Source organism: Haemaphysalis longicornis, unplaced genomic scaffold (assembly GCF_048455015.1).
Source record: "Haemaphysalis longicornis isolate Haplotype H1 unplaced genomic scaffold, Haemaphysalis longicornis Haplotype H1 scaffold_6, whole genome shotgun sequence".
Classification (NCBI taxonomy): domain Eukaryota; kingdom Metazoa; phylum Arthropoda; class Arachnida; order Ixodida; family Ixodidae; genus Haemaphysalis; species Haemaphysalis longicornis.
Window position 1 is genome coordinate 59,206,550 of NW_027526407.1, and position 19,730 is coordinate 59,226,279.

General features: G+C 47.0%; 1 protein-coding gene across 2 annotated transcripts in view; it reads right to left on the reverse strand.

Moving 5' to 3' along the window:
- The window catches only part of LOC144142764 (synaptotagmin-1-like), a 198,015-nt gene that overhangs the window by 149,827 nt on the left and 28,458 nt on the right, over positions 1 to 19,730 (reverse strand). For both annotated transcript variants that reach the window (XM_077674469.1, XM_077674466.1), the window contains exon 2: positions 9,187 to 9,260. The gene's annotated coding sequence lies outside the window, so the exon portion shown is untranslated. The remainder of the gene's footprint in view (positions 1 to 9,186; positions 9,261 to 19,730) is intronic.

Sequence of the window (19,730 nt, forward strand, 5' to 3'; positions counted from 1 at the left end):
AGCAGCCTGCCTGCGTTCCCGCCAAATTTTCGCGCATGCGCAGTGCGTTTGAAACGAAGCTATGAGTCGCAATCGCGCTGCCGATCATCGGCTGCGTTCTAGCGTTTCGGTTGCGTGAGCGAGGAATCCTGTGGCATTGTGAACTAGCGCCCTTCTTTGAGCGCATAGCTAATGGTGTCGTGGTTCATAAGAACACCTGCCCCGGTAAAAAGAAAAATAACAAGGATTTGTTATCAATGCAATACCCCCGTGAAAACCAAGAAGACATCAGATTTACTGGAAATACAAAAAGCACGGTAGTTGTGTGGTCTAAAACACTGCTGAAACAAAACGGAGATGACGGCTTCCTCCCCTCCATGGTGATGCATGTCATTTGTTTTGTTTTCAGTATGCTTTTTCTGCAGAAATATAATAAATACGCGTGGACTTCTCGTCGAGCTCCACAAAGAAACTTACTAGGTCCTCACTTTTTAGAAATATTTAGCTATTCCTTTTCTTACGAACCATGTAGCACAAGCAGGACATTAGTTTTTCCGCTGCTATAATTTGTTCCACCACGAAGACCTGTCCTGAGCGTTAGGACCCATTATTACCCATTTTTTTTGTTCGTTGGACATTCTTCGGGCTGACAAAAAGGATCAACCGCCGCACACGCTGTATCGGCGAGCGGATACACACATATACAGGTACCACAAACCCTTCCAGTGTTAATCGGCGCACACAACGGACAAAGTTAGGCTTAACGATTCGGTGCGTTACTTTGTCGGCCATGTGAAGCGCTCCGGGAGTGCACGAAGGTTGGCAGTTCGGACAGACGCAAAACGCACGTCAGCCCAACTCTAAGCTCACTCTGAGCGTTTTATTACCTCACAAAAAGCACAGGTTTAAAGCGGGGCGGCTTGGAAAGACGAGCGACGTGAGTTGCGTTTTGGGAACAGCGAAGTTCCCCAAGCCACGCCTACCAACAGGAAGTGCTCTTGTCGGCACTGGCGCCCCAGAAGAGAGAGAGAGAGAGAGAGAGAGAGAGAGAGAGAGAGAGAGAGAGAGAGAGAGAGAGAGAGAGAGAGAGAGAGAGAGAGAGAGAGAGAGAGAGACTCGTTTCAGAGAACACAATTTCGAGCGGGAATTTTTTTTATAAGTGCGTGTCACCGTTGCGACATGTAGGTCGTGCGTGATTCGACATGTGACAGTTTTCGCTCACGTCGGCATTGCTCCGAGTTGCCCATTAAGCCAGGCCAGTACCTCCTAGATAAGCTTTCCTTCTAGGCCTTCTCGTCACGTCACTTGATGTCAGTGACGTCACGGCGTGCCGGCCTAACGCAGCAGGTACGGAGGCTGAACGAGTCACTGCTCTTGATGCGAGGATGTCGTTCGCACGGTCACGGAATCTTGAAGGGAGCGCCAGTTTTGAAGCGTATGTGTTAGCTCAGAATAATGAAACAAAGGGGATAAAGGCCGTGTGGCCAGCTGAAGCACGCTGTTCGAACGCTCTTAAAGAAACTTTCGCCTATTCACCGCCTGCGCCTCAAAGTAGCCTATACCAAAAGCTTTCTTAACAAAATGGGTCTGGTGGCATCACCTCTGTGTCCCCTTTGCGGTGTAAGAGAAGACACTGAACACCTGTTCTGTGTTTGTCCACGTTTCAACTCGGCGCGAACGACAGCGCGAAGTTTATTACGGGAAAGAAATCTCAGCATGGAGACGTTTTAGGCCCCTGGAAGAGCGAAGATAGTGAGGTGGGGGGTTTTAAAGCTCTTGTGAGTTTTCTTAGAGACTGTAGACTCTACTCCAGCCTGTGACTGCCTCTGTCGTTTTTTGTATGTGTGTGCGTGTGTCCGTCTGGTGGATTTTCTTTCGTTTTTCCTTTTCTTATTTTTATTATTCATGTTAGCATTTGAACCTCATCAGATGTTCACCAACCATCTGAAGTATTGATTGATTGTAGTGTTTAACGCGCCGACGCAGCGCAGGCGAAGAGGCGCGCCGTAGTGGAGGGCTCCGGATTAATTTCGACCACCTGGGGATCTTTAACGTGCGCCGAAATCTCGTACACACGGGCGTTTTTGCTTTTCGCCTCCATCAGAAAAGCGGCCGCCGCGGCCGGGAATCGAACCCGCGACGTTGCGCTCAGCAGCGCAACGCCTTAACCACTGAGCCAGCGCGGCATGTAGCCAGAAGTTTTCATAAGAGGACGTTTCTTTCAAGCAAGCAAGAGTTTCATGAAACAAAGTCCGTTCAAATTACGCCTTGCTTCATCCCCAGTCATGCATTTGCACGTCACAGAAAACACTTTGGTTTTGAGAATACAGTTGAACCTCGTTATAACGAACACCGATATAGCAAACTATCGGTTATAGCGAACTAAATACGGGCTTTGGTTGGTCACGCTTTATTTCAATGACAGTTATTCTTTTATAACAAAACTGAAACCGCGAGAGCCGCGCTCGATATTGGATATAATGAAGAAATATTTGACCAGGAGTCTGAGAAACTACTTAAAAAAAAAAACAACAAAACCGTCATCCGGAACTGCAGAAGTATAAAGGCCTTTTTGTTCGTGGACAGTGTGGAAAACTTCATCCTGCTCAGTGCTGTGAGTAGCCACCAAAGGGGCATCACATCCGTCATCAAATAAATAAAGACGCAGGCCTGTTTTGTAAAGTAAACTTCGTTCTGTGTTAATTTCACGTACTCATGTTCTGGTTCATCGAGCTTGAAATGGAACAGGGTTACCTTGTTTATAGTGGGTTCGACGCCTTAAAAATTCATTTTTGTAGCAACTATTTTGTGCAAGCCAGATTGCCTATTTGTTGAGCCGATTCTACTGTTACAACGACTATCGGATACAACGAACTAATTTGCTGTTTCGATACTACTTCGTTGAAACGAGGTTCGACTGTAATTTATATATACACGTTTGTAAAGTTTCAAAAGCCATAACCAGCCTGATGTCGCATTGATGTAACGGTGGTTTAGTGCAGACAGACTATCCGTAAAAGAGGAAATAAGCACACCCAACAAGAATGTTTTAAAACTAAGCTTTCTATGCCTCCCGGACAGTGTCGGTCGTCGCGCAAAACGCATTGCAGGAAAACCAATTTTACACTTGGTTTTAAAAGGCACATCAAGCGCCCTAAAAAAATTTGGTTCATCCTTCTTTCATAGGAATTGGTAAAACACGGAAGAGAAATGTGCCGCCTTCACAGGATAATTTGAATGTTTATTGTGCATCGATATGAACTTGCACATCGCTATGTATATTTCGTCGTTATGGCACCGTTAGAGGCATCAACATTAGACACTGGATTACACGCACCGGAGCATTGCGTAAATCCGATTGAAACCTCAGGCGCTCGCAAACCGTTCGAACGAAACCGAACGGGTTGTCAGCGAATCCTTCGGCGAAGTCACGGTCCGCTACAGCGAAAGGAGCGTGATTTGCGGGTTTGTGGGTGTGCTTGGCGAGCGACGTCCTGCTGGCGAACGCGGCAGCGTTACACAAGCTGAGCGGCCTTCAATATAGGCGGCGCGCAGATAAACACACAGCAGCTTCCGCTGCTACAAGCTGCCCTATCGGGGCACCAACTATCGGCGCTCATTAGCGTCATGACGCACTACTTCAGTTCGCCTCTCCTAGACGGCAGCACCATCTGAATGGAGAAGGTAGAGGAAGGACATAAGGCGCGTTCGTACAGCCACCCGGACATGATTTCATGGCTCATTTGGCAGAGCATTTCACACCTCCCGTTGCGAACAGACTGATGACGGGCTCGAATCCTGGCGCCACCACGCCAATGGAACTTTTTCTGGTGATGTCATTTCCGTGACGGATATGACGTCGGTGAGGTTTGTGTACCCCGGCATAAAACACTTTCGCGTTAAAAAAAAAAAAACGTTTCCCGTGTCGGAATCCTCGGTTCTTCGCATTATGATGCCAACGTCTATATGATTGCGCCCTTTCGACATGGTCAGAACTGTTAGGATTTTGGGCCATGACTTTCACCCAGGTTGCATGTGAGAAAGCTTGGCTTTCAACCCATTCTTCCCTTAAGAAAGGTGCTTTGATCTATTTCGTAAACATGTCTACTTTTTTTCGTGTTCTGAACGGATTCCCAACACGGTAGCAATCAAATAATTCCTCCTATTCCGGAACAATGCGCCCCTAAAAACCATTTTTGAAACTCCTATGCGAAATAAATAAAGTGTAAGAATCGTGATTTCTTTCAAGGCGAACATACTGTCATTGATTTTCCCACACCGTTCAAATCAGATTCAGCAAACATCGAAGTTTAGAGCCACAGGTTACACCGCAGGGCTTCGGAAAGCTTATCGGGACTGTGATACCTTTGAAAGCCAACTTTATTTATAACAAAGCTCGTCAACAAAGTTTGTTAATAACAGTTTTACTTCTGCGAGCCACGAGGAACGCTAGAACAGATGCCGATGGACGCCATACTAGTGTATGTGCGTCTGTACATACGTACAAGCCTACATTCATGCATGAATACGTTCCCATTCAGTTGTTTTATTTTTCACCAGAAAAATACAGAGTGAAAAAAAAATGGCGACCGAAAAAATGCTGCATTACAGCAACTTGACTAGGCTGCGGCCATGGTTAACAGGCAGCAAGCAGACGCAAAACTCTGCATGATGTAATTGAGTACATATGCGGCGTAGGTTGGCCGTACCGAGAAGGAAAAACATATCTTGAAAGGCAGATACAAACTTACATGGATGTATACATACATACATACATACATACATACATACATACATACATACATACATACATACATACATACATACATACATACATACATACATACATACATACATACACACATGCATAATACATACATACATACGTACATACATGCATGCATACATACATACATACATACATACATACATACATACATACATACATACATACATACATACATACATACATACATACATACATACATACATACATACATACATACATACATACATACATACATACATACATACATACATACATACATACATACATACATACATACATACATACATACATACATACATACATACATACATACATACATACATACATACATACATACATACATACATACATACATACATACATACATACATACATACATACATACATACATAAACAATGCACGCACACCCGGCCACTGGCTGCGCAGTCTCCCAAATAGCTGCACCCATACGACAGCCTTCTACAGGTGCACGCCAGGAGGAATGACAACAGCGACGAGCCCGAAGTAAATAGACAAGTAAAGCGGGAGAACTCGTTTCGTAGGCAGACAGCAATGGGAGGTCGTGCCGCAAAAACGGCTGCTTAGAGCGCGTCGTGTGCGTATAGTACTACAGCTACTACCACGCACGCCTGCATTTGGGGGCTGGGGACCGTGACTTGATTAGGCGGGCTAGTTTCGTTTGTTTTTCTGTCTACTTCGCGTGCAAGTGTTTTCTTCGTTATTTTTGTGCGGATGTGTGCTACGGTCGCGTATCGAGAGAGCAGCAGGTTACGCAACGAGGTCGATACCGATGTTCGACCTCCTCCTAGCTTCATTGGCGATTCATCCGCATGCAAGGGTCGCGTCATATCAGCACAAACACGTTCTAGACAAAGAAGCCTATTGCGACGGCGTGTCATCGCGGCATAAGAGGTGACTTGTGACGGATTTCCCCATAAAATGTGTCACGAAACGAAGACGGTGGCTTTTGATCCCCCCAGGAGAAGAACAAAATACTGAACCAGGGTAAATGCTCGGGCTCCTTTCTTTTACCTAGCAGGTGATTGCTCCGTTGGAGCCTGTGCGCATGCGTATACGCGCGAGCCTCCCGTGGGAAATTTATCTGATGTGTGCGTTATGGGAGTAGGTGCACCTGTCAGAAAACAGAGCCTGTCGTGTTGTTATCGCCGGGAAAGCGTGCAGCAGCCATCGATAATGTGATGCTTCGGTTGTTGCCTGGAGATGACAAGGTCAACCTTTCTAGGCGTTGTTCTTGCCCACGCGTACCTTGGCGTTTAATGCGAAAGTAATCAGCCGGCCATTCGGCGAAAAGCCAGCATAGGCGACTGCGACTGCAAAAACAGCTGCTTTCGAAGCGTTCCATTGCACAAGCCGTTCCAAAACTCGAGCTTTAGCTCGGATGTAGTGAGAGGTGGCCGCACACGCATGTATACATTGCAGTAGAGAGAGCGGAAGAACGCAACCGAGCGAGAGAACGTCCAAGCAGCGGAAATCACCATCGCCGTCAACTCTCCCATTATAAGGCGGCAGGGACGAGCAGCAGTGCAATGCGCAGGAGGCAGATCGAAGCCACTCGAAAGCGTCAAGGCGGACAGCAAAGAAAAGCGTATCAAGCGGCAGGACTACTAAGCCCTTGGACGTTAATGCAGGGAGGAAGCAAAACAACTCAGACGTTCAACCAGACGTTCAATGCATTTGCAATCGCAACCAATAGGAAGTGCTGAGGTGTGCTCGGACTTCCTTGATCTACAATCGAATCGATATTTACGTAAATGTGAGTTCAGAGTAGAGGGAGAACGCCTTTCTTCCGTTATGCAAAGATTCCATAGATTAATGAATCAGTCATCTGTCTTTGAATTTCGCACCGAAAGAATAGTAATTATCGGTTTCCTTTGCCGTAGCGAGCTATTTTCCGGCTGCGCTGCAAAGTGACGCCACATTACGTGACAAGGCATCGAGAATATCTGCGCAGCCGCAGCAATGCAGACCGAGGAGTGGATTAGGCGATGATGTCGCGCCATTTTACTTCTAGCGCGAGGAAGTACAGCAGCTCAGTAACTCGAGAGAGAGAGATCAAAATTTATTTAAAGCGGCCCATGTCCGGACTGCCGAAAATGTGGTTCTGGTAGCTCGAGCTGCCTGATTATTCCAAGTGTCTACGCGCGTCCCGTCGCGGAGGACTGCTGCTAAAGAAACAAATCCGCCGAAATGGAGATCTACTTACTCCGGCGATATTTCCCGTCGAGCTCGAGTGCCTAACGGGTTCGCACGGCGCAAATCTCTTTTTGGCCCGCTTTCTTCGCACTTGCATTTAATCTTTCCACTGCAGCTCTTAAATCACGAAGAACGTCGTTCCGACAAGAGCTCTAATGGCGCTATTGCGAGTGGCGCAGAGCGGGACTCTCTGGTCTTACCAAGCTTTACAGAGTGAAATAAAAATAAAAAAATTACGAGAGATGCTTAGAACTTTCTAAGAATGCTGAAGCGAAAGCCTAGTTAGACCTCCTGTTCATCTGCCTTGGAACTTTTTGTTGAACTTTCACGCTGCTGTCGTCGGGCCGCTGCCGAAGAATCATCCATGGCCGCTTCCCCCCGACGGCGATTACGACGAGCGGCGTTCCAAGCTGTTCTATCCTCTACCGCCGTGGCGTACTTTCTTGGACGTCGCCGCCCGCGACTTGGCCATGGTGCGTCGTCCCCCATAGCGATGTAAAATGAAGCTCTAACCCACGCGGCGACGCATACAAGGCATATCCCAAAACACTCTTCCGGCGCTGGCATTTCTCTTTCCCGGCGCGCACTCCGATTTTTGTACTTCACAACTTTTTGTACGCTTTTCTGTACCTCAGAACGCGACCTTGAAACAGAGACGCAAGGCTTTCGTATTAACACCGCGGATAACGAAAACACGGCGGTAAGGGTGGCAAAATCATCACTGAATCATCATCACTAAAAATCAACACTGAAATTTTCAACAAACTCATCACCCTGCATGCCCCAGTATACTCATCATAGGATTCGCAGTGCACTGAGGAACCTGGACTCTCGGCGGCCATTTTCGGGGCAGAAGATTCTGTGTCACTGGCCTTCTGTGTCATCCATTCAGAAGGCGACTAAGGAACTCTTACGCTTTCTACGGGCGACGAACTTAAACACCAGACTATAGACTGAAAGCCTCCAGTGGCAATAAGTGAACTTGAACGTTTAGTGCTTCAGCGCTGGGCATACCTGTCTGCTCCAACTTTTCTTCATTTTGTGATTTCTCTTTTTTTTTGCCTATGTTCCCTTTCCAACGTGCAGGGTAGCAAACTAGGCTGTAGGCAGGTTAACATTCCTGCTTTCCTTCTACACCCTTCCTTCCTTCTTCATAGGATTCGCACCTTTTACCTTTGTCTATTCGCAGCGGTTGTTATGAAGAGACAAAATTCAGTAATGGACCGCGCTACGTTGATAAGGTGAGTGCACTTCATCTAGAAAGCGCGCAACATAATTGGTACAATCGAGGACATCTCGCCTGCTAGAACCTATTCAAGTTCGCAAATACAGAATGGCGGGCTGAACTCAACGAGGAGTGTGGGTTAACTTAAGCTGTTTTAGTGTTGCCTTAACAATATATATCTATATAGTTCAGAAAAAAGGTTCCTAACTAAAAGCTCAACTACACGATTGAATAGTCATACCAAAAAGCATAATAAGATTTCATCGAACGATTCGGCCGAACCGTTACTATAAATCTTGTTTCTTGCTGTGACTATTCAATCGTGTACATATACCTCCTTTATCCACAGAGAGCAAATAAACTCCCTTTTTACGAAATCGCTTATAACGATCCCCGAGTTCTGTCTTCAGGTCTTTGTCAAAGCGAGGATTTAATGCATGCGTAGAAGCGGATTTTACGAAGTCGTAGACAAAGCTGTACACTGAAGCCCTAACTCGGTGCTGCGAAGCGTTAGGCTTACAGGAAATGACAACAGCATCGCTCGCTCGTGGCTTGAGACGTATACGCGGTGAAGAAACAGGGCCATCAGTTTTTTAGTTGTTCATGAAATAAGAAAACGTAATTGCTTGCATTTTGTAAGTCTGGGAAGCAGAACTACGTTTCCCGTACTGAAACGTGTGCCCCTCCCGCAATTCATTCGACTAAATCCCGCCAACAGTCGATCAAGGGGAGTTTTGACGAACATCTCAAACAAAAATAATGTCTGGAAGGAGGGTATATCATTAATTCGTGCAATGTCGGAACGAAGGACGTGCCACTGCACCCAGTAGACAAGAAGGCGATCTTCCGCAACAGATTAAAAGTGCTGACTGTTTGGCGCCAATTCGTGGAAAGAACCGCTAGGTAATAGCAGGTGAATGCAACAAAATTTAACCATGGAATCCCAGCGTCTACGTGAAGTCGGGTATAGTAACTCACGAGGCTTGGAGCTGCGGAGTTGTCGTTCACTCGTACGGGCTCAACCAGTCACTTGGAGCTGTACGAACGCCATCCTGCACAGAGACATACGTCGTAACAGTGAGTTGAGGCAGTTTTGGCACCCTGGCAAAACAATAAACGCAATGTTTAGAGTGCCGTCCGACGGCACTCTAGCTGATCGTTGCAGGCATGGCTAGTGTGCCGTCCGAAGACATTCGAATATTTAACACTAGCCTAGCACCGGCCAAAGAGTCTGTCGTTGTAGTGTAGAGGATCCGTCTTAGCTTCTTGGTCCCAAAGTCGACGGTTCGAGACCGGCTCTTGCCTCGGCTGTTTTATTTTCATTATTTAATTGACGTGTAATTTTTATGCCTTAGGTTAGTTTTGGTGTTTCAAATGATTTCTTTGTGTGCGTTAGGTTATCTTATGTTATGTTTAGGTCAGGTTACCAAGCTTCACGTTATCTAGAGCGATGTACTGCCAGACGCGGCAATTTTGTTATAAAACGCCGGTGGACGTCGATATAGTGGAGTGCTTATAATACGGTGGGACGGCACTCTAGACACGGCCAATAAAAAATCTTCAGCGTAATCACTGTTATCATTACATCATCACCGGCCACTACCTCACCGCCACCATCATCACCACCATCATCCCCGTCATCGTCATCATTATAAACACCATCATCATCATCATCCCCGACCCCTACTTCGCCATCATAATCATCACCCCCACCATCACAATCATCGTCATTACTCATATATGCATTGCTAGATTCCTACTCATGCCAAATGCGAGGTTAAGGCGGCTCCACTGACTTCCACCTGCTCCTATCCTGCACTGTGCGAGTTCGTGCTTGACGAAAGCGAGCAAAAAAAGCAAAACAGAAGAAGAAAAAATTCCGGTCTGAATAACCAGCGAATCGTTCCGGGAAGAAACGACGTTTCCTGCAACATTTCCGGCGTGAAAAGACGGTGACTGCTGGCGTGGTGCTGCGCGCCGGGAATTTGACGCCGATTCAAATTTACTAGAACGCGGGAAAAGTGGAAGCTAAACATAAAAAGAGTAAGAACGCCAGTCAACAACCGCCCGCAAAAAAAAAAAAAAAAAAAAAGGAGCTCGCTCAACTATTTCCGTTCACCTCTTCGCGCGCTACTTGATCGAAAACCTGCGCAGCCTGTGTGTATACGACCGCGATGAAAACGTCGTGCATCGGCACGGAAAAGGGACGAAACGACGCAGCGAAACGGAACACGACAGGGGTCGACTTGCGACCGGATTTCATCACCTCGGCGCAGAAACACGCAGCGAAAACAAGGACGTGAAAAAGAATTCAAACATCCTTGGGTATACCAACAAAAATAGTTGAAACGCGAAGCTTTCTTCCGCCGCAAACCCAGCCGAATCGAAGCCCAATGTCATGAGCGATGCATTCATATTCGTCCGAGTTGGGACTTAGAAGAAGAAGAAGAAGAAGAAGAAGAACAAGAAGAAGAAGAACAAGAAGAAGAAGAAGAAGAAGAACAACAACAACAACAAGAAGAAGAAGAAGAAGAAAATGCCCTTGATGTGTTTGGACCGTAACCACTCGGGGAGATTGGCCAGGGATAAAGTGTTGACTGCGCACCTGCGCTTGATGTGCCCAGAAACGCATTGTGCAAGTTGGCTCACCTGCAGTGCATTTTGCGCCTAACGATTTGGATTTTGGCTTTGACTTTTGGCTTTGCAGACATCTCCTTTCGAGCAAACAAAAGCTTCGCGTTTCAACCATCTTTTTCTTCACCCACGATCATCGTCATTGTCAAAGTTCACTTTACTGCAGCGTATTTTCGCGTGCGGTCGCCGTCAGTGATGCAACGAAAGCTTCGCTTTAAAAATTCCAACGCAGACTTTTTTCCCCCCTAGTCCTGCCAAAAGATGATAAAGCCCGAGTTCGTGCGCTGATCACATCGCACCGGACGCGCAGTTCAGTTAACAAGTTCAGCCGCGTGTCATACGTAAGTCAAGAAATCGCAGTTTAAAACAAGATGCCATTTCGTTAAACGAAAACCCCGGATTAACGAAGTCGCTTTATTAAAGTTCTCGATTCTTTTAAAGGAACAAAATGTTTAAACTTCGACGTTTAAAGGAACAAAAATCGGAACGGCGCAGCGGTCACCAACGCGGACGACAACCTCGTAGCAGACGTTAACAAACTCAAGCCGTAGTTTCGTAAAAAAAATTATAGCCTTTTTATTATAAACAATAACATATTTACCAGTAGCAAATATTTGTAAATACTTGAATGAAAGAAAAGGCTTGTTTGTTACGATAATATTATGTAAAAAGGTGGCGCTAGCGTCGTTTTCTAGCTTTAGACAGGAAGGTAGCTTGCACCGTTGTTGAATTCGACGCTGTCTTCGCAAAGCGGTCTTCGTTGCCGGCTTCGTTCGAATTGGAACTGGACTTAACATGACGGACGTACTGCCCGCGAAGACGGAAACGAATGTCTAAATGGTAAAAGGAAACGCACTCGAAAAGAGAGCAAGTAATCTGAGCATTTGACTAAGTACCATTTATAACAAAGTCAGTTTCCTGTACAGGGTACTTCGTTATAGCGAGGGTTTAGTTAAAACGCGGAAAAAGTAGGATCATTGTTGACAGCGGAAAGCATATTTCGTCCTTAGTACTGCCATAAGTGCATCAACAACACCAATGAGCTCCTTCGCTTGTCGACGTCTGCGGGAATAAAGCAATGACTAGTTGCAGGAATTATTCCCGGATTTATTATGGCGCCCAAATTGTTTCACTGCCAACCTGTAGCCCCATCTCACCAACCTCACTTCCATTTTCTCCTTTCAAAACCAATTGGAAGCGTTCCAAAATATACGGCCCGACGCAGTTACAGCGTCTGGATGTGCCCAGGGGTGGTTGAACATCGCGACACGCGGCATTTTTGTGGCGAAGCGTCTATGGAGCTGGGGCTTTCGGCGTCTCATGTCGTCGTCGTAGGCGTCGTCTCATATAGTCATGGTGCTGACCCACCGGGAAACTCGTTGACGCCTCCCACTAGACGGTAACGCGTTCTAAAAAAACACCGGGACACTCGTTTACGCCTCGCGCTAGAGCTTCCTGCTTCAAAGACAAGAGGCTTTTATAGCAAAGGTGTATACGTCTACCCCACAACGGTTTCATCTCCGTTGGCAAAAACGCCAAGGCGCCAAGAATGCACTTATAAACTGTATGCTTCGCCCTTCCAGAATTCACGTTAGTGGAGATGGCTCGGAATTTTTTTGTTTGACACGACCTCCTGGGATCTCCTAAAATATGAAACATAATGGACACGTGTTCTCTAAACACGCATGCTGTGAAAAGTCGGCAGAGCGAAGAAAAAAATTCGCACAGACACTTAAGACTGAAAGAGTACCGGTTTCGGCTAGCTGGTAACCCATACCGCTACACAGTGCAAGAACGGACTTAAGACTGCTTATTACGCGCAGGATTCGGAAGAGTTCGGGTCCTAGGCGTGAAATATTTTCAAGCGCTAGCAGACGTTATGTCGACGTAGCTAGGTGTCACGTCAGAGCGTTGTAATGACGTCAGCGCCAGCACCTTTACTATGCCTTATGAACTTTACAGGCGACAACTTGAGAGTATACGTTCACGCGCCGCATCTGCACCGACGCACTTTTCGTCTGCTCGGGTACATTGCAGTAATTGCTTGAACAGCACTTCTGTTGCACTAGGGCTGCACACGGGCTACACTCGGACTACCCTTAGCTGGTTCTGGGCCTTGACTACCTCGAAATCGGACAGCTAGCCTCTCAGACGACCGCTGAGCTGTTTTAACCTTGGATGCCCGTATAGTTAAAACAAAAACCTCACGAAAGAGGATTAAGCGTGTCCGGGAACCCATTCATACGCCATTCGTCCTGAACCAGTACCCAGCGATGATTTATTAGTGAAAGGACCAGAAAAGCCCCACCTGGAATCCGGCCGAGGCAGAATACTCACAAACGGGCGCCGGAATAACACAAAAATTACGCCCACCTTCCCGGCGGGAACACTGGTGTGATGCGACGCTGAGGGGGGTTCAATCGCAAGCGGAGAGCAACCGTCGACCGAAAGGCCGCCGGAGAGCGGCACACCGGTTATATGCGCAGCGCGCCCGAAGGAGAGGAGACCGCGGAGAGAGAGAGTGCCCCGGCTATGACGCAACACAATCCAACACAATCCACTTTAATCCAATCCAATCCAAATCCAATCCAATCCAATCCAAGCCAAGCCAAGCCAATCCAATCGAATCCAATCCAATGCCTCTGGTGAGAGAGTGTTCGCTATCGGAAAGGAGAGGGGGAGAGTGGCTGCGGACAACAACGGACGCACGCGGACAACAACGGACGCACGCAGGAAGGACAGGGCCGCCGACAAGAGATGCTCTGAGCGTCGCATCTAAAATCACCCATACGATGCCCGGTAATGCTTTCAACATAACACAGTAACGCGCGCACAGACGGATAAACATGGCTACACAGGTATAACGCCCTCCGAGACGACTCAATTCAGATCTTTTCTTTGAAAGAATAGTCTCTCCGCGCTGTATTGCCCGTGCTCCAAATGTAATGAAGTTCAGAAATATTATTCTGTCATGAAAGCGGCGTACTCACAACTTTGTAACTGCGTAGCATGGTGCTTTAATCATAACGATACTTTCTCTCGGAAAAAAAATAAATTCTACTCATCGTGTAGTCTTGAACAAAAGGAATGTAAAGTGTTTTTATTTTTGATGCCCACGCTATTAATTCCTAGAAAGCTCTTGCGAGGAGTGTTATACACACCTGCTCGATATAAAGGTCAAGTAATAACAAGAAGCTTCAGGCATTACAGAAATGCGAATAATGTCATGGTATTTGCTATCTTTTTCCCCCGCTTCTTTTTATAGGAGAGAGAGATAGCCTTTATTACATCAGGAAGACGCTAGGTGAAGTGGGGGAAGCCGAAGTAGAAGGGGGGATGTTCGTAGCTTGGGACATCTTGAACATAAACCGTTCAAGTTGAAGCTGGTTGGCTTCTTGCGATGGCCATGGAAGTCAGCATGATTTATGCTTATGTGCTCTGAGCACTCCAGCCGAAACCACTCTTCCTGTCAGCTAAGCTAGTGCGTGGCCGTCTAGATAGCTGGTTGGCCTGCTGATTCACTGTATAGCTGGCTAGTTGGCTGGCCTACACTAGTGAAATCAAGCGCTAGTGTAGAGGGGAGCCCCGCTTCAGCGAGCGTGCCGCCATGTACAGAGGAAAAGCGTTCCGTATACGGAACGCTTTTTCTTGGAATGGCTACTTGGATTGGCTCGGAATGACTTGGAATGGCTGAAATGGTAACTTGGAATGGCTCGCCAACCAACTCAAAAGTTGCGCGAGGCTGCAAAAACCGTAATTGTTGTCCATAAAATTCTTGTTAGTTTTTTATAAACATAAAAGTTCTAATTGAAAACTTCTTCGACAAGAATTATTAAGAAACCTTGATTCAGCTTGAACAAGAAAAAAAAAAAAACTGTTGCTCCTGCAGTTGCCTTTGTCGCCAGGGGCCACGAGACGGCCCGTTGCAATCCAAGCCGAGTCCAAGACGAACGCTTCCAGATGCTACGGCGGCGCCCATGACGGCACGCGATTACAGCGACAGATTTCCCTCCAGCACGTATTAGTATGAAACTATGGGCTAGCCATCCATCCAAAATTCGCTTGAATACGACACAACAGCTGTCGCCGTATTCTCGCCCTACGGCATCTAACAATGCCAAAAAATTCCGTGCAATTTTGCCGAGCAATTTTCGAACAATTTTGATGTTATTTCAACTAATTGCAAAATATTCTGCGCGTAATTCTACGAAGCACAACAATGCTTCACATTTAACGACAGTCGTGGGAGAAGAATTCTGACTAAATTTTTTAAGGGCTGGCCCGCGCTCTCGGTGATCGCCTAATGAGATCGTGGGTGTCAGAAGGCTGTCCCACGCAGCATGTATACGCCGTTCAATTAAGCGCAGTCGCTCACCGCGCCGAATCACGGCAGGCGCTTAAAAACTGACGTCCAATACCAATGAATCATGACGGCCTCACGCTATTCCGGCGTTTTTCGGATGCACACTGGCGGATATGCTCCGAGGGACAGTTGAGAGAACCCCATTTATCTCGGGTGGGACAAGGACGTGGGTGGAGGTGTGTGCTTCTGAGAACTTGGGCACGATTCTCCGTTCGCGCATGCACTGTGCGAGTTTCCACAACATTCACAGGCTCGATTAGCGCTTAGAGAGCCGTATGCGAAACTGGGACTGCCTTCATGCACCTCATCAAACCCGTTGTTCCCCGAATGCCACACATCAAATCGCGAAAAAGTGTTCCGTACCCTGCTGTACTTTTTAAAGGACACGGGACTCTCGGACCCGCTATGATGCCGCCAGTGCTGTCCATGCTGCGCGGCTTGTGAAGCGCCATCTTGTTCTCCCTTTCTATCTTTTTTCTGTCCACCCTCTTTCCTGTCTATCCCCCTCCTAGACTCAGTCTTGATTGAGGTGCCCTCAACACGAGAGGCAGCTATCGGCTGAGTCGACTTTCATTTCTCCTCCAATAAAGCAACTCTCTCTCTCTCTCTCTCTCTCTCTCTCTCTCTCTCTCTCTCTCTCTCTCTCTCTCTCTCTCTCTCTCTCTCTCTCTCTCTCTCTCTCTCTCTCTCTCTCTCGGCTGTCCTATCATATTTATGAGGCGAGCTTAGTACTGGACACTTCCCTTTGAGATTGCTGTCATCAGAGGTGGGAAAGGGGGGTGACTAATTTCCGTTAAGGATTGCGGGACGGGTCATGCAAAATACCGAGCCTGCAGAAGATATAAATTGAAAACTTTGTCTTTGCTTCCTTTTTCTATTATTTGGATCTTATAAACGAAATGTGGAGATAAGTGATGCGTCATTAATAACGTCATTTCACATTGTATGTGCGATAAGTGCTAACAGTAGACATGCGTTGTGAGTAAGGTGCTCTCTTTGTGGCTTTCGATTCCGCTTTTGAATCATCTAGAATCTTCGCATCCACAGCCCCAATTATCTAATCAGCGCTTTCATTTCACTCAAAACGTCTCCGTTTCCTTTTGTACAGCAAACGGTAGGTGCAGCCCGCTTTAACATAAAATTCCGCTGAATTTTTTTGCGCATAAGACAACTGAAACTTGTTGAGCAAGCACCGAATGCCCACAAGGGCGACTTGTTTTGAGTAGTTAAGTTGCCCACACGCTATTTAATTTTCATTTCAGCAGGAAGATCGAACCTGTCGTAGTTTTCTTTGCGTTTGTTCGCCAGTAAGTATGGTACTTGACTCGCTCGTAGACAGAAACTTTGACTATATATCCGTGGCAGTTCTCGTGACGTATGTGGGAACATCACAAATCGCGAACAAAGCAGAAGTAATGTCCTAGCAACAACTGAGAAAACACTTATTCAAAAGATACGCCGTGCCGTTTTAGAACACTGGGTAAGCACTTTAGCGTTACGGTTCTTTGAACCATGCTTTTACCAATGTCCGACAATCCATTTTCACAGTCCGTGACGTCACAAACCGTGCGACGGTGAGCGACTGCGTATACGTAGAGGGAGGATAGCCTAGGGAAGCCCAATCCCTGCCTGTGTCACCGTCTCTCCCCGTATAGCTGCTAGCGTCTTCGCCAGGGAGGTTGATGCGTTGAACTGTGCTTCTTTACGTCTTGCATGTTTTGGTGCACTCAGCACGACTCACATTTCTGAAAAATCTGCAACTGCGCCAAGCGTAATAAAGCTAAACACTAACCACCAACACTAAATAACAGTAAATGTCAAAACGCCAGTTAATTTTAACCCAGGTATGCCGGGATGAAGAGTTCTCGTTACGTTGATTGCAACCTCTTCGTGGGACTCCACCAATTTTTACAGAGAAGCTGTTTAGCAAACCGTAATTTTTCCTGTCCGCAGTTAAAAATACCCAGAAATTGCCGAGCGCGCGCACGTGAGCGCGGGCCTTGCGGCGACCGCCCAGCTTCACTGCATAGAGTTTCATACGAATATATACCAGAGGGAAATCTGGCGCCACTGTCTAGGGGAGCCGCGCTTCAGCGAGCGTGCCGTCATGTACCGGGCAGGCACGTTCCACTTGTCCTTGGCATGGCTCACGAACAGGCTGAAAAGTTGACTTTGGCTGCAAAACAATATTACCGTAGATGGTTCATGAAATTTGTTTTGTTATTATAAAATTGAACCTCCAAAATGTCAGTAGTTTTTTAGAAGCTTGATGAACAAGAAAAAGTGTTATTTTTTTCGTTGATTTTGGCTTCGAGACAAAAAAAAAAAAAAGAAGCCGTATGGCTAGCAAAGCCAAGCAGGCGAGGAACGTCGCTAGCAGCAATGGCGCCGCCCACGGTGGCCCGCGACTGCAGCGACAGATTTCCGTCTAGTATAAATTAGTATGAAACTCTATGTTTCACTGCGCACGTTTGTCGAGCCAGGCATACCCATTTAGGGAGATTGGCCAAGATTGCGGCGACCACCCTGCAACGCGATCATGTGTGCGTGCTTCGCGGCAACCGCCCAGTGTCCCCGGGGCATGTTTGTCAAGGCAAGCATAGCCGTTTAAGTATATTGGCCATGGTTGGCCAAAACGCTCCAGCGTTCGCCGCCATAATGACAACACTTGCTCGGAACGAGAGAGAGAGAGAGAAAAAACATCTTTATTTGTCCTGCAAACGCGACGTGGCCTCACGTCGTGTCAGCCGGCCACTCGGCTTCCGTCACCTACGAGAAAGACTCCGGCGTTCGCCGTAATAGTGGCGACACTTGCTCGGAACGAGAAAGACACGTCATAGCGTACGCCCCTCCAATGTGATATCCAATGATTACCATTTACAAAAAAAAAGAAAGAAAACCAAAGAAGGTCAACCTTACACCAACAATGAGAAACTAAATGTCGTTGCGGCAGCGAAGAAGAAGCAAATCGGCTGTAATCGTGGACTTTAACCGTCGTGATGGTCGTGAAGGTTGCGTACAGCTTCCCTACCTTCACGTCGTACGCGTTTGTGTGAGCTTCCTTCATTTTCTTTTCAAGTGTCGTTTTCATAAAAAGACATCGGCGGTTTAGGGGTTTATGTTGCCCACCCACGCCCCTACGTTTTTAAGCGGCGCTCTAACAACACGAAATCTGCATAAACGTGGCAACTGCACGCGCGCTGCATGCCACAGCTACAGACAACGTTGCACCATCTCGAGCGGACAAGAACAATCCTGGTTAGGCCGACAGCGCCATTCAATGGTTGCAAAGCAAAAGGAAAACGAAGCCAGTATGCCGTGGCACCAGCTGCGGGCGTGAAGCGTGACGCAAGTGCTGGAGACACGGTTTCCGAACCAGCTGCGTGCGTACGCGAACCGCAAACCCAAGGGCCCTGGCACGGCGTCTGTCCCTGACACGCTAACCCAAGCCACCGCGGTCGTGTTGTGGCATACGGTACCCAAGCCACCGCGGTCGTGTTGTGGCATACGGTATCGCTTTTTTCTTCGTCGTTCTACTGCTTTGCGCTGCCTGTGAAGCGTATGCATGGCACCACCACCTGCGTCCCAAAACCATGCCTGGAGGAATTCAGAGCGGTCGACCACGTTAGGGGTAATCCGTTGAGATTTTGGTGTAATCTATTAGAGAGCGTCATTTAAAGCGAGGAAGTTTCCGCAACTCATCCTCTTCTCCCAGTTTTTCCTTTTCTCCTATGATGTTATGTCATATGGTTGTATGCTTCCGCGAATTAGGCCTAGCTCATTGATATGTTCAGCCGATGACGACCGGCTTTTGACATGGTTCAGTTTCGCCGCGTGTCTTGATACGTGTGCTCGTGTAGCGGTCTTGTGAAGCTAAATGATGCCACGTACTCGAGCGGGTAAATTCCAGCGCCGTTTTGACTGCTAAGCATAATTATCTTCATCATCATGATCATAATCACCGCCACCGTCTTCATGGCCGTAATAACAATAAATAAAAGTGAATATTATTAGTTTAATATTCACTGTCATAATCGTCATCGTCACCGCAATTATCACCGTCAAAGTTCTAGCCATCGCCTGCGACGTCGATGGATAGAATTTCTCCATACGATATTTTTTTCGGATTCCTATAGATCCCTAAGAGACTGCTGCCGGTGAAAACAAAAGCGGAACTTTACAACGCCCACTCTGGACATAATTCTAAAGCTTCACTGTACCGTCTAGCATGCATTTGTCGATGGAAGTCGATCACCTGCGAGCTACAGCTGTGCATATAGGGCCCACGGTTGCCTGCAGTTTGCGAACGACCGCGTATTTAAGAGTCGGCTTTGTATGCCGTTATTTTCGGAGACGACAAAAGTGGTTTCTCGCTTTTAAAGACGGTACTCTTGCTTGGGCTATTCAAACGCGAAAATGTTGGTTTGTCTGTCACTCTATTAAATCACCTGAATAAAGTTGGAATAAATGCTTGAGACGGTTATATAGGCGAAACATTTTCACTATCATAAATCTAGGACGATAC